Source organism: Macrotis lagotis, chromosome 5 (genome assembly GCF_037893015.1).
Source record: "Macrotis lagotis isolate mMagLag1 chromosome 5, bilby.v1.9.chrom.fasta, whole genome shotgun sequence".
Taxonomy (NCBI): domain Eukaryota; kingdom Metazoa; phylum Chordata; class Mammalia; order Peramelemorphia; family Peramelidae; genus Macrotis; species Macrotis lagotis.
Window position 1 is genome coordinate 57,284,429 of NC_133662.1, and position 14,636 is coordinate 57,299,064.

Consider the following 14,636-nt stretch of genomic DNA (forward strand, 5'->3'; position numbering starts at 1 on the left):
AAGAGATTGTTGTTCATCCTTACTTGAGGAGGACCAATGACATCATGATGTTTAGGTCAAAGTACAGTCTGTTTGACTGCAGTTAATTAGTTCATTATGAGTGATTAGTCTGATATGAGCTCAGAAAGCTCTACCACAGTTTGGGCACAGAGAGTCCATTTGAACATTTGGGATGAAGACATATCTAGATTTGTGCATCTCATTTTTTCTTTTTGCTCTTTGTGATTGTGCTTTGTCCATAGAACACATCTACTTTGATGTAGGCATGACATGCTGGATGATTCAGTGCCAATATCTGCCATGTCTCACAATTGATTACAAAATCCTTCAGAGTGACCTTAAGGGTGTCTTTGTATTACTTTTTCAACTTCTGTGCAAGTTCTAGCTTTGTGTCAATTCTGTAAAATAATCTTTTAAGCAAATGTATGTTTAATTCTCATACAATGGAGTCAACCATCAGAATTGTGCTCTCTGTACTAAAGTTTGAATTTTGGGCATTTCAGCACAAGAAAGGACTTCAGTGTTCAGTGTCTAATCTGGCCAGATGATCTTCAAAATCTTCCCAAGATAATTCAAATGGCAGCAGTACAGTTTTCTAGTGTGGCACTGTAAGATTTTCCAGATATCACAGGATATCAGAGGTAGCTATATTCAAGAATGATAAGAAGAAAGATTGCTTAATATTGCTTTCAATTCAACAGTTCAACAAACATTTACCATATTTCCCCATGCATAAGATGTACCCTTTTTCTTTTCTTTTTAAAAATTTTATTTATTTAAGGCAATAGGGTTAAATGATTTGCCCAAGGTCACACAGCTAGGCAATTAAGTATTTGAGGTCATATTTGAACTCAATTCCTCCTGACTCCAGGGCCCTGTGCTCTATACACTGTACCATCTAGCTGCCCCACACACCCTTTAATCAAAACACTTGGGTTGTAAAAACTGGGAGGGAGTTATACAATGGTTGTAGATTTTTTTAACTTGCATTTCCCATCTTTTTTGCATTTGTTGACTTTGTGATCATTGTTTTGCATTTGTTAATGGTATATTAGATTAAATTTTGGCATATTCTGGCCAGAAATGGCTCAGAAAAGATTTTTATACAGTACTGAATTCAAGTTAAAAGTGATCCAGTTTGCAAAAGTGAATGGAAATCATGTTGCTGAACATAAGTTTGGTCCCCCTCCAACTGAGAAAACAATTCGAGACTGGCTACAGGAAGAAGAAACCCTTCTGAAAATGCCACAGCAGAAGAAGGCCATGAGAGGCAAGTCATCAAAATGGTTTGATTTAGAGAGGAAACTGAAGATATGAATTGAAGAGCAAAAGGCCATTCGAATTCCTGTGTCCACAAAGATGGTTCAGCATGAGGCAAGAAGAATTGCTGATGAAGAAATTACTGATTTCAAAGAAGGATACAACTGGTGCTTCAGGTTCATGAAACAGAATGGACCAAGCATGTGTACACCCACCAGACTTGCTCAAAAGTTGCCTGAAAGCTATGAGCAGAAGGTCTTTGAATTTCATGATGAAAAAAACTTGAGTTTAATAACTTTATGTAATATATTCTTTTTCAAATTGCAGGCCCCAAAATTAAGGTGCATCTTATTCATGGGGAAATATGGTAATACTATGTGTAAGGCATCATGCTAATATTGAAAATATACATATTGATGTAAATTTAATACTGATACAGAATCTGCCTTCAAAGAACTTCTAGTCTATTGGAATTGGGGATTAGGGTAGGGGAGGTGGATGAACTAGGAAATGGCAATAAAGAATGTACACAAATCATTATAAAATCTGATAGAAACATAGTGTTCTAAGAATATTTGAGGAGGAAAAATACTTTTAGACAAGGTAGATGAAGGGATGTGAACAGCTATATGGAAAAGGTACTATCCTTGAGTCTTGAAGAAAGGCAAGAATTCTGAAAGAAGGAGTTGAGATAGATGCCTTTCAGATATGTTGGATGACCTGAGCAAATATATTAAGGAAGGAGATAGCATGAAAAATTGAATGAATAGCTAATAGTATAATTTAGTTAGAATATATACAGTGAGTGACTATATATGTTTGCATATGTATATACATATATGCATATGTAATATACACATGTATCTATACATATCTATATCTATCTTTTGTAGGAGAGTGTTAAATGTTAGGCAAAAGAGCATATTTTATCCTAGAGGCAGTAGGAAAACCCAAGGAGTTTTTGAGCATGGAAATGCCATAACTGGTTCTGCACCTTCTTGGCAAGATAATTTTGGAAACTGGAGGCACCAAGGCCAATTAAGAAGCTATTAAAATAGTCTAGGTAAGCTGCAATGAGAATCAAAACCTGATCAGTGACTGAAAATGGTGGTAACAAGCATAGCACGTAACAATAGGAGCTATTTACAGATGACAGGATTCAAGAGTTAACTGGAGCAATCAAAGCTGACCAGCAAGTTCTACAACTGTTTTGATGGGAATCATGCCTGTGATTACTGAGAACTGATTGACCAAAGAAATGTAGGTGGTTTTTTTTTTAATGACATCTACAACATGAATATGCAACTATGTGGTACAGTGGATAGAACACTGGGATGGAGTCAGGAAGACTCATTTTCCTGAGTTTAAGCTTAACTTCAGATTAGCTGTGTGACCCTGGGTGAGTAACTTAACTCTATTTGCCTTAGTTTCCTCATCTGTAAAATGATCTGAAGAAGGAAATGGCAAACCATTCTAGTAGCTTAGTCAAGAAAATCCCAAATGGAGTCACAAAGAGTTAGACATGCCTGGAAATGACTGAACAACACAGCACAAATGAAGAAAACTTAAGGGTCTGTCCTTTTGAATTTTACTGTCATTTCTGATTTGAGAGGGAAAAACAGAAAGGGGAAAAAGAACATCTTTCCATTTGCATTGCAGTGAGAAGAGAAATGGCTTTGTTGAATGGTGATTGGATAAAACAGAGTTCTCTGCTCTTTGAAAACCTGGATGGGAACAGGTTGTATGGTCCTATTTGTATCCACAGCTTGAAATGGAGAAACTCCTCAGAGCTCCCAATGAGATATAAGAAATCTTAGCAGTTCTCCTCTTCAAGGGAAATGCTTGTCACTGAAAATACATAATACTTTTTCAGTACACTGCTGCGGGTAGCTATGTGCTAAAAATGGTTCTCACTAACTCACTGACCTTAGAATAGGAGAAAAGTGGTTTTGTCAAAAGCTGACATTGTTGTACTTTGGTGGGAGACTGTGACCTATTTTATTGATAGATTGTGATAGTTTGGTTGCTTCTGCTCCTATCTTCCTAGTCCTGATTCTAATTCTACTTCCCTACCCTAATCCTAACCTTAACCCTCTGGACTGCTCTTGCCTTTCAATGAGCAGTTGTTATAATTATTCCTTCTTATACCTTATTATTTTGTAGATGTTTCATTTTCATGTCAATGATGTTATTAAGATTGAGTTTTTGGAAATATGAAGTACAAACATAAAGTATTCAGAGGTTACAGTAGTAAGTAGTAGTTATGTACTCTTCCATACCAAGATTAGCTCTAGGACTCTCAGTTTTTGACCTAGTAGACACATGGCCATTCCTCTGGGAACATCACCTCCATCTGCCAGCAAGGTTTGAGTAGGAAACTAGAACAGAGATCCTTTAGAGAGTTGAGGTTGAAACCATATCTGACCAACAAAGTAATAATTGAGCCCATGGAAATAGGAGGAAACCATTAAGGAAAATATTATTAGGAGAGAAAAGTTAGGAGGACACTCCATCCCAGTGCTCTATCCACTGCACCACATAGTTGCACATTCATGTTGTAGATGACATTAAATGGTGAATGAAATAAGAAGATGAAAAAGAAGAAAGAAAGATAGTTAGGAAAATATAATGACAGAAGCTGGGGAGGAGAGAGTATCCAATAAGAAGCCAGTTCAAATGGAAATTTCATTTAGAATATTCTGTGCACAGTCTAAGGCAGTATGAATAACATATACAATGTATGTTGCTATTAATGGAAGGTAAAAATGGAACTCCTTAGGTCTAAATAAATTTTAATCTTTAAAATTCAACTTGAATTTGGAAATATAGCCTTGTGCTATGAATATAAAATAACTTGTCTTAGTCTTTCTTAAAATCAAGTACCTTTAAATGTAGTAGGAAGGCTCCCTATGGGCATTCATGAAACATGTCTAAAAGCAAAAGATCAGATTTGAGAAGAATTTCTTCAACAGTATAGTGCATCAGTAATAATGTCAGCTGTTGGCAAATGAGCTGTCATGTATGAGGATGACCTAGATTTCGACAAGGACTTTACATTTTTACCTATTATCAGATAAAGATAGGAAAACTTACAAGAGAGGAAGATTCAGCTATCATATTGATCTTTGGAAAGGACTGGTTCATTATAGGGAAGAGTGGATTATTTGTTTTACTTAGGTTGTATCTACCAAGGACAAAATGAGGAGAAGTTCCTTCAATTATTTGAGTATTATTAGTTAATATATTAATTATATTAAATCAAATAATTCCCAAAAGCTATATACTATGTCTCTGTACAATCAAATACCTTGAAGTCAAAGACTATGATATTTTTGTCTTTGCATATGTAATGACTATAATATTGCTTTGTATACAACAAATGTTTAATAAGTAGTTGTTGAAAGAATGACTGATTAATGTCATTTAAAATTTTATCATTAATTCTTTTCTGTGATAATAGATGGAAGCATAGACTTGGATAATGAAAACAACAGATAAAAATCACTTGTACTTGTGAAGGAGGGACTATAGAACTCTTCCTCTATACAGATCTTGGTACTTTGGAATAGGTACATGTGCTGGGAGGAGCTGGCCTTTTCCCTTCTCCTGCCTTTTGTAGAGCTAAGAGAAATAATTGGAGTTAATTTGGGCAACCAGAATAGTGAAGAATCTTGTGTGTATCTGATGGGAAAGAATGAAGATATTTATTCCAGAGAAGAGAAGACCCAGGGAAGACATACTACAAACTTTAAGAGTTTAAAATAGCTCCCTTTGGCTTTAGAGATATTCAGAAGAACAAGGACATCAGGAAAAACTTCCTTAAAACTTCCTCTTCAGTCATTTTTCACTTTCTGTGACCCTTTTTGGAATTTTCCTGGCAAATATACTGGAATGGTTTGCCATTTCCTCCCCCCCATCTTTTTTTTCATTTTAAAGATTTTATTTATTTTGAATTTTATAAATTTTTCCCTAATCTTACTTCCCCCCTCCACAGAAGGCAATATGCCAGTCTTTACATTGTTTCCATGATATACATTGATCTAAGTTGGATGTGATGAGAGAGAAATCATATCCTTAAGGAAGAAACATAAAGTATAAGAGATAGCAAGGTTCCATAATAAGAAAATTTGGTTGTTTTTTTTAAATTAAAGGTAATAGTCTTTGGTCTTTGTTCAAACTCCATAATTCTTTCTCTGGAGACAGATGGTATTCTGCATCGCATATACCCCAATATTGTGCCTGATTGTTGCACTGATAGAATGAACAAGTCCATCAAGGTTGATCATCACCCCCCAAGTTACTTGCAGGGTGTACAATGTTTTCCTGATTCTGCTTATCTTGCTAAGCATCGGTTCATGTAAATCCCTCCAGGCTTGCCTGAATGCCCATCCCTCCTGGGGTACAATGTTCCTGACATACATATACCACAATTTGTTAAGCCATTCCCCAATTGAAGGATATTTACTTGATTTCCAATTCTTTGTCACTACAAACAGGACTGCTATGAATATTTTTGTACAAGTGATGATTTTACCCCTTTTCATCATCTCTTCAGGGTACAGACCCAGTAGTGGTATTGCTGGATCAAAGGGTATGAAATTTTTTTGCCCTTTGGGTGTAGTTCCAAACTGGTCTCCAGAAAGGTTGAATGAGTTCACAGCTCCACCAACAATATATTAGCATTCCAGATTTCCCATATCCCTTCCAACATTGTCATTTCTGGTCAAATTGGCCAGCCTGAGAGGTGTGAGGTGGTACCTCAGAGATACTTTAATTTGCATTTCTCTAATAAGTAATGGTTTAGAGCAATTTTTCATATGACTATGGATTGATTTGATTTCCTCATCTGTAAATTACCTTCACATATCCTTTAACCATTTGTCAATTGGGGAATGACTTGTTTTTTTAGAAATTTGACTCAGTTCTTTGTATATTTTCAAAATGATTCCTTTGTCAGAAATACTAGTTGTAAAAATTTACTACATTTCTTTTGATCTTGGTTACAGTGCTTTTGTCTGTGCAAAAGCTTTTTAATTTAATGTAATCGAAATCATCTTGTTTGTTTTTAAGTGATATTCTCCATCTCTTCCTTGGTCATAAACTGCTTCCCTTTCCATAGATCTGACATGTATACTACTCCTTGATCTTCTAGTTTCTTTATAATATTTTTTATGTCTAAATCCTGTATCCATTTGGATCTTATCTTGGTATAGGGTATGAGGTGTTGGTCTAATCTAAGTTTCTTCCATACTAACTTCCAATTTTCCCAGCACTTTTTATTGAAAGAGAGTTTTATCCAAATAGCTGGACTCTTTGGGTTTATCAAACAGCAGATTACTATAATCATTTCCTGCTATTGTACCTAGTCTATTCCACTGGTCCACCACTCTGTTTCTCAGCCAATATCAGACAGTTTTGATTACTTATGCTTTATGTTTTTTTAATATTTAGAATGATTTTATTTATCTTGAGTTTTACAATTTTCTCCCATTCTTGCTTCCCTTCCTCCACCCCCCACAGAAGGCAGTCTGTTAGTCTTTACACTGTTTTCTTGGTATACACTGATCTCAGTTGAATGTGATGAGAGAGAAATCATATCTTTAAGGAAGAAAAATAAAGTAAAAGAGATAGCAAGATTACATAATAAGATAATTTTTTTTTTCTAAATTGAAGGTAATAGTCTTTGGTCTTTGTTCAAAGTCCACAATTCTTTCTCTGGATACAGATAGTATTCTCCATTGCAGATAGCCCCAAATTGCCCCAGTTGTTGTACTGATGGAATGAACAAGTCCATCAAGGTTGATCATCACCCCCATGTTGCTGTTAGGGTTAGGGTGTACACTTTTTTCTGGTTCTGCTCATCTCGTTCAACATCAGTTCATGCAAATCATTCTAGGCTTCTCTGAATTCCCATCCTTCCTGATTTCTAATAGAACAATAGTTTTCCATGACATACATATCCCACAGTATGTTAAGCCATTCCCCAAATGAAGGACATTCACTCAATTTCCAATTCTTTGCCACCACAAACAGGGCTGCTATTAATATTTTGTACAAGTGATGTTTTTACCCTTTTTCATAATCTCTTCAGGGTATAGACCCAGTAGTGGTACTGCTGAATTAAAGGGTAGGCACATTCTTGTTGCCCTTTGGGCATAATTCTAAATTGCCCTCCAGAAAGGTTGGATGAGTTCACAGCTCTACCAACAATGCATTGCTGACTGATGCTTTATAATATAATTTTAGATCTGGTAGGGCTTCTTTTGCACTTTTTTTCATTGAATCCCTGGAAATTCATGGCTTTTTATTTCTCCATATAAATTTACTTACAACTTTTTCTAACTCATTAAAGTAATTTTTTGGAATTTTGATTGGTAGGGCACTAAACAAGTAGTTTAGTTTTGGTTGAATTGTCATTTTTATTATATTAGCTCAACCTATCCATGAGCAGTTGATGTTTGCCCAGTTATTTAAATCTGATTTTATTTGTTTGAGAAGTGTTTTGTAATTGTTTTCAAAAAGTTTCTGAGTCTGCCTTGGCAAATAGACTCCCAGGTATTTTACATTGCCTATGGTTACTTTGAATAGGATTTCTCTTTCTACCTCTTCCTACTGTAATTTTCTAGTCATATATAGAAAATTTGAGCATTTGTGAGGGTTTATTTTATATCCTGAGACTGCTAAAGTTATTGTTTCCAGCAGTTTTTTGGGATTGTCTAGATATACCATCATGTCATCAGCAAAGAGTGAGAGTTTTGTCTCTTCCTTCTCAATTCTAATTCTTTCAGTTTCTTTTTCTTCTCTTAAGGCTGAAGCTAACATTTCTAATACATTATTGAATAGTGGTGGTGATAATGGGCATCCTTGTTTCACCCCTGATCTTATTGGGAATGACTCTCTATCCCCTTTGAATAATGCTTGTTCATGGTTTCAGATAAATACTGCTTAATATTCAAAGGAACAGTACACTCTCTAGTGTTGTTAGTAGGAATGGGTGCTCTATTTTGGCAAAAGCTTTTTCAGCATCTATTGATATAATCATGATTTCTGAAGGTTTGTTATTGATATAATTAATTGAACCAACCCTACATTCCTGGGATAAATCCTACTTGGTTATAATGTATTAATCTAGTAGTCATTTTGCTAAGATTTTATTTAAGATTTTTGCATCTATATTCATCAGAGAGATAGGTTTATAATTTTCTTTCTCTGTTTGAACTCTTCCTGGTTTAGGTATCAGCATCATATTGGTATCATAGAAAGAGTTAGGCAGAGTTCTATCTTCACCTATTTTTCCAAAGAGTTTATATAGAAGTGGAACCAATTGTTCCTTAAATGTTTGATAGAATTCACTTGCGAATCCATCAGACCCTGAAGATTTTTTCTTAAGGAGTTCAATGATGGCTTGTTGAATTTCTTTTTCTGAGATAGGGTTGTTTAGGTATTTAATCTCCTCTTTCTTTAACTTGGGAAACTTTATATTTTTGTAAATATTCATTCATTTCACTTAGATTATCAAATTTATCAGCATAGAGTTGTGCAAAATAATTCTGAATTATTACCTCAATTTCCTCCTCATTGGTAGCGAATTCACCTTTTTCATTTATGATACTAGCAATTTGGTTTTCTTCTTTCTTTTTTGTAATCAAATTGACCAGAGGTTTATCAATTTTATTGTTTTTTTTTCATAAAACCAATTCTTGGTTTTATTTATTAATTCAATAATTTTTTGCTTTTGCTTTTATTAATTTCTCCTTTAATTTTTAGACTTTCTAATTTGGTATTTAATTGGGGATTTTTAATTTGTTCTTTCTCTAATTTTTTTTAGTTGCATATTTAGTTCATTGATTTCCTCTTTCTCTAATTTATCCATGTAAGCATTTAAAGATATATAATATATCCCCGACAGCTGCCTTGAATGAATCCCATAGATTTTGGTATGTTGTTTCATTATTGTCATTATATAGGTTGGAATAATTAATTCTTTCTATAATTTGTTGTTTGATCAACTCATTTTGTAAAATGAGGTTATTTAGTTTCCAATCAGTTTTTGGTCTATATCTCCCTGGACCAATATTGCATATGATTTTTATTGCATTATAATCTGAGAAAGATGTATTCACTATTTCTACCATTCAGCAATTGATCATTAGGTTTTTATGCCCTAGTACGTGACCAATTTTTGTGTAAGTGCTATGTACTATAGAAAAACAAGTATATTCCTTTCTATCCCCATTCAGTTTCCTTCATAAGTCTACCATATCTAGGTTTTCTTACAATCTATTTACCTCCTTAACTTCCTTCTTGTTTATTTTATGATTAGATTTATCTAAATCTGAGAGTGGAAAGTTGAGTTCTCCCACTGGTAGAGTTTTGCTGTCTATGTCTTCCTGTAGTTTTTTCAGCTTCTCCTCTAAGAATTTGAATGCTGTCCCACTGGGTGCATACATATTCAGTATTGAGATCACTTTATTGTCTACCTTTTAGGAGGATATAGTTTCCTTCCTTATCCCTTCAAATGCTATCTATTTTTTCAGCTGCTTTGTCTGAGCTAAGGATTGCCCCCCTGCTTTTTTCACTTCAGCTGAAGCAAAATATTTTTTGCTCCAACCTTTTACCTTTAGTCTATATGTATCTCTCTGCTTCAAATGAGTTTCTTGTAAGCAGCATATTGTAGGATTCTGGTTTTTAATTCACTTTGCTATTCACTTACATTTTAATGGAGAGTTCATCCCATTCCCATTAAAAATTATAATTACTAACTCTTTATTGCCTTCCATACTATCTTCCCTCTGTTTGCATTTTTTTCCCTTTTTTCACTTTATCCATATTCCCCAGTATTTTGTTTCTGAATACTGCCACCTTCAGTGTGTTTGCCCTCCTATATCAACCCCTCCCCTTACTTTTCCCTTTCCCTTTTTTCCCTTTTTCTTCCCCTCCTTGTCTCCATCCCCTCCTCCCCTTTTCCCCTTTTAATATTTGAAAGGCAAGATGCTTCTTAAGTTAACTCTGTGTGTGTGTGTGTGTGTGTGTGTGTGTTTGTATGTGTGTGTATATATGTGTATAAGTTAACTTTAAGCCAAGTCTGATGAAAGGAAGATTCAGGTGTTTCTCTTCTCCCTTCTTCTATTACAATATGTCTTTTGTACCTCTTAATTACCCCCATTCAATCCCCTCCATCCTCCTGTCTCCTTACTGTCCCCCTTTTTAAGGAGGTAGTGTTTTTAAATCATTCTATCTGAGTCACAGAAAATCATGAGTATCCATCACTTCTGGCTAAGTATATTCTTTCTAATAGAGTTACTATTCTTGAGAGTTCTTAGAGTCTTTCTCCTGAGTAGGGATATAGCCAGTTTCATCCCATTGGATAGCAGTCACATGGATAAATCATGAGTGTTCATCAATTCTATCAAAGTATATTTTCTCTGATAGAGTTACAATTTTCAAGAGTTATGAGAATGTTTATCCCATGCTGGAATAAAGCCAGTTTCATCTTATTGGATAACAGTTCTTTTCTTTAAACCCCCCCTTTTTTTTAATCCTTTCCTTGTGTCTCTTGAACCTCCCATTTGATGTTCAAATTTTCTATTTAGCTCAGGTCAGGAATTGTTGGAAGTCTCCCATTTTGTTAAATGACCATCTTTTCCCCTGGAAGAGAAGGCTCAGCTTTGTTGGATAGTGGATTCTTGGCTGCATTCTAAGCTTCCTTGCTCTTTGGAATATTGCATTCCAGGCTCTTCGATCCCTTAATGTTGATGCAGCCAGGTCCTGTGTAATCCTTGCTGTGGCTCCTTGGTATTTACATTGTTTCCTGCTTGCAGGATTTTCTCTTTTATCTGATAGTTCTGAAATTTGGCCATAACATTCCTTGGTGTTTTCATTTTAGAATCTCTTTCTGGAGGGGATTGATGTATTATTTCAGTAACTATTTTTCCCTTTGCTTCCATGATATCAGGGAAATTTTCCACCACTAAATCCTGTATTATTACGTCCAGTCTTTTTTCCTCTTCAATATTTTCAGGAAGGCCTATAATTCTTAGGTTGTCCCTTCTTAATCTATTCCTGAGGTCAGTGGTTTTGCTGATGAGGTATTTTACATTTTCTTCTATTTTTTTTGATTCATTGGTTTTGTTTAACAGACTGTTGTTGTCTCATGAAGTCATTAGGTTCCAGAGATTCCATTCTTTTTTTAAGAGAAGAATTTTCTTCATTTACCTTTTGCAGCTCCTTTTCCAATCGGTCAATTCTATTTTTGAAAGACTTACCCATTTGACCAATTGAGGTTTTGAGAGAATTGTTTTCTTGTTACAATTTTCTAACCCAAAGTTTTTGCAAGGCAATGGGGTTAAGTGGCTTGCCCAAGGCCACACAGCTAGGTAATTATTAAGTGTCTGAGGCTGGATTTGAACTCAGGTACTCCTGACTCCAGGGCTGTGCTCTCTCCACTGTGCCATTTAGTTGCCCTCCAATTGATTTTTAAACTCCTTCCTTACTTCTTCAAGGAAATCTTTCTGTGCTGGAGACCAGATCATATTTTCCTCAGAGGTTCTATGTCTTTCTGAGTTAGTGTCTTTTCCTTCCAAGAATTTTTCTATGAACCCTCCTTGGCACTGGTCTTTCTTCATTATCCTAAGACATTGTGTTGGTGAGGGGCTGGTTCACAGAGGTTTTACTCACTGAGTGTAATATCTCCAGTTGGCCAGTAGGGGATCCTAGATGTTTTTCTCACTGAGTGTAATATCTCCAGCAGGTGGGTAGGGGATGCTGGTTGCTTTCTCTGGCCTGTGACCTTGATTGAGGCCCTCTCCCTTGGCCTGGAGGGAGTGGTTGAACCTGTTGAATACTTTTATCTTTGAACAATGGTGGGCTATCCCCTGGGGTGAGGTAATCACTCTCCCTATTTACAGCTGAATTGGTTCTGCTGATCATACCTTAGCCTGGGGTGAAGGTGGGCTATAATTGTGTTTGTTCTGGAAAGAGGCTTCAGCTGAAATTAAAGTATGGACTCTAAATTCCTCCTGACCAGAGGAGCCCAGGGATCTATGTCTGCAGCTCTCCCTCCAGCCCTGTCCACAAGCTCCAGATGGTCAGCACCACAACCAATGCTGCTGCTCTCTAGTTGACCCATGCTACCATGGCCACCAGGCTTTAGCCCCACTGCTGACCAATCCAGTCCTTTTCTCAGGCCCTCAGGCTCCTGGCCTCCAGCCCCACCCTCTAATCAGGCTAATCCTAGGCTAATCCAGGCTCCCAGGCTCTCACTGGTGCTTGTTCCTGGCAGAGTCTGCCCTCTGAGTCTAGACTCACTCACAATCTTGGAAGACAAATCTTGAGGTAGATGTTCTTCTCCTGGGTTTTCTTTCTGGGTTTTGTAGATAAGATTTCTGTTAAGAGGTTTGTTTCATATTATATATGATGGAAGATCAGGAGACTAGCACTGTGCCTGTTTTATCTCCACCATCTTGGTACAAAAGTCTCTTCCTCCATCTTTAAAGATAAGAAAACTGACAAATAAGGTTAAGTAACTTACCCAAGTTCTCACAGCTAGTCAATGTCTGGGACCAGATTTGATCTCAGGAAGATGAATCTTTCTCCATCTCCAGACCTGGACTCCAGACCTGGCACTTTATCCACTGTACCACCATTGGAGCTGTCTAAAAACATTATGAACTATCTTGAAGTGAAATATGATTCCTTCATGGAAGGTCTTCAGGCAAAGGTTTATCAACTACCAGTCAGTTATATTATAGTAGATGTTTGGTCTAGATCAGTGGTTTTCAAACAAAATTTACTGAATAAAAATTACTTAAAAATTACTGATGACCCCCTCCCTATCCAAGAGCAATTATTATCTTAGTGTTTTCAGAAAATAAGTTTGCACTTCACAGACTCCTGAAAGAATCTTGGGGAGCTCCCAGGGACCTATGAATTGTACTTTGAGAATTTTTGTACTAATGACCCCTACCAGTTTTCAAATCTGGGAATACCATGACCCATTTATCTTCCAAGAAGGTTGGAGACAGAAAGGCAAATGGATAGGGGGAAATACCTTAATGCTGAAATATTAAATATAACCTAGAAAACCTACATATGATATATATATATATATATATATATATATATTTGCAGAAAAAAGTCTATCAAGTTCCAGCAAAAGCTCATGCTAAAAATTCTAAGAATAGATATTTAGCAAAGTTCTTCTCAACACAATATAAAATATTTAATCTAAAAACAAACATAATGATAGAAAAATCATTAAAAATATCCCCACTCAAAACAGAAATAAAGTATAGATATCTATCTTTACTATTTTAATTTACCATAATATTGGCATTTATATTAATGGTATTAAAACAGAAAAAGATATCAAAGGGATTAACTTTGGAAACAAAGGGGTCAAATATTATCTTTAGAAGACTATAGACTGTCCTGAGAATTTTTTTTAAGGTTGGGTTGGACTAGGTCATTGATTCTCAATTTTTATTTATTCTATGAATTTCTTTAAACAACAAAAATGTGTTGCAGACTCCCAGGGTAATTTAATAAACTACTCATAATATTTTGCAATTATTTTCTGCTTAAGGAGCCATTATATACTTTTTTAGCATGTATCTCAAAGGGTTCACAAACCATTAAATGGAAACCTTTGGATCAAATAGATACTATGGTATTTTCTAAATCCAAAATTTTGTGAGAGGGTAGGATTTTAGCATTCCAATATTAAACATTAGAAGTTTTTAATAGATCCCAGTCATTCTGGCCCAAGTGCAGCTAAGGTGGCATAGTGGATCGGGGGCCAACCTTGGAATCAGGAGGACCAGAGTTCAAATATGGCTTCTAACACTTACTAATCACTTAACCCTATTTGTCTTAGTTTCCTTATCTGTAAAATGAACTAGAGAAGGAAGTGGCAAGCTACTCCAATATCTTTGCCAAGAAAATTCTAAATGGTGTTATGGAGATTCAAACATGAATAACAAGACTCAAAAACAAACTGACCCAAGTAGTGTGAAACTTGTAACTTTGCCAGCAAAATGTCTGGAGTAATCCTTCTAACATTTACCTTGGAATATAAGGTTTCCTTCTAAAAGCTGGGACTACTTTCAGGAGTTGGGGAGTAGAACCAGAAGTGAGGAGAGTACCTCTGTCTTCATCTAACTGTGTTGAAAATGACCTAAGATTGGGAGAAGAGGAAGGGATAGCAAAATGGTGGAACAGATGGGAGAAAAGCTGCTAAAAGAAAAGTGTGGCAAACAACCAGAGGGAAGAGGCAGGCATCAAAGAATAATGCAAAAAGCAGAGTGCTGACTTTGAAGATTGAATTTCAAATCCTTTCTTCTAGACCCACCTAAGGTATCACTCTAACAGATATTGTA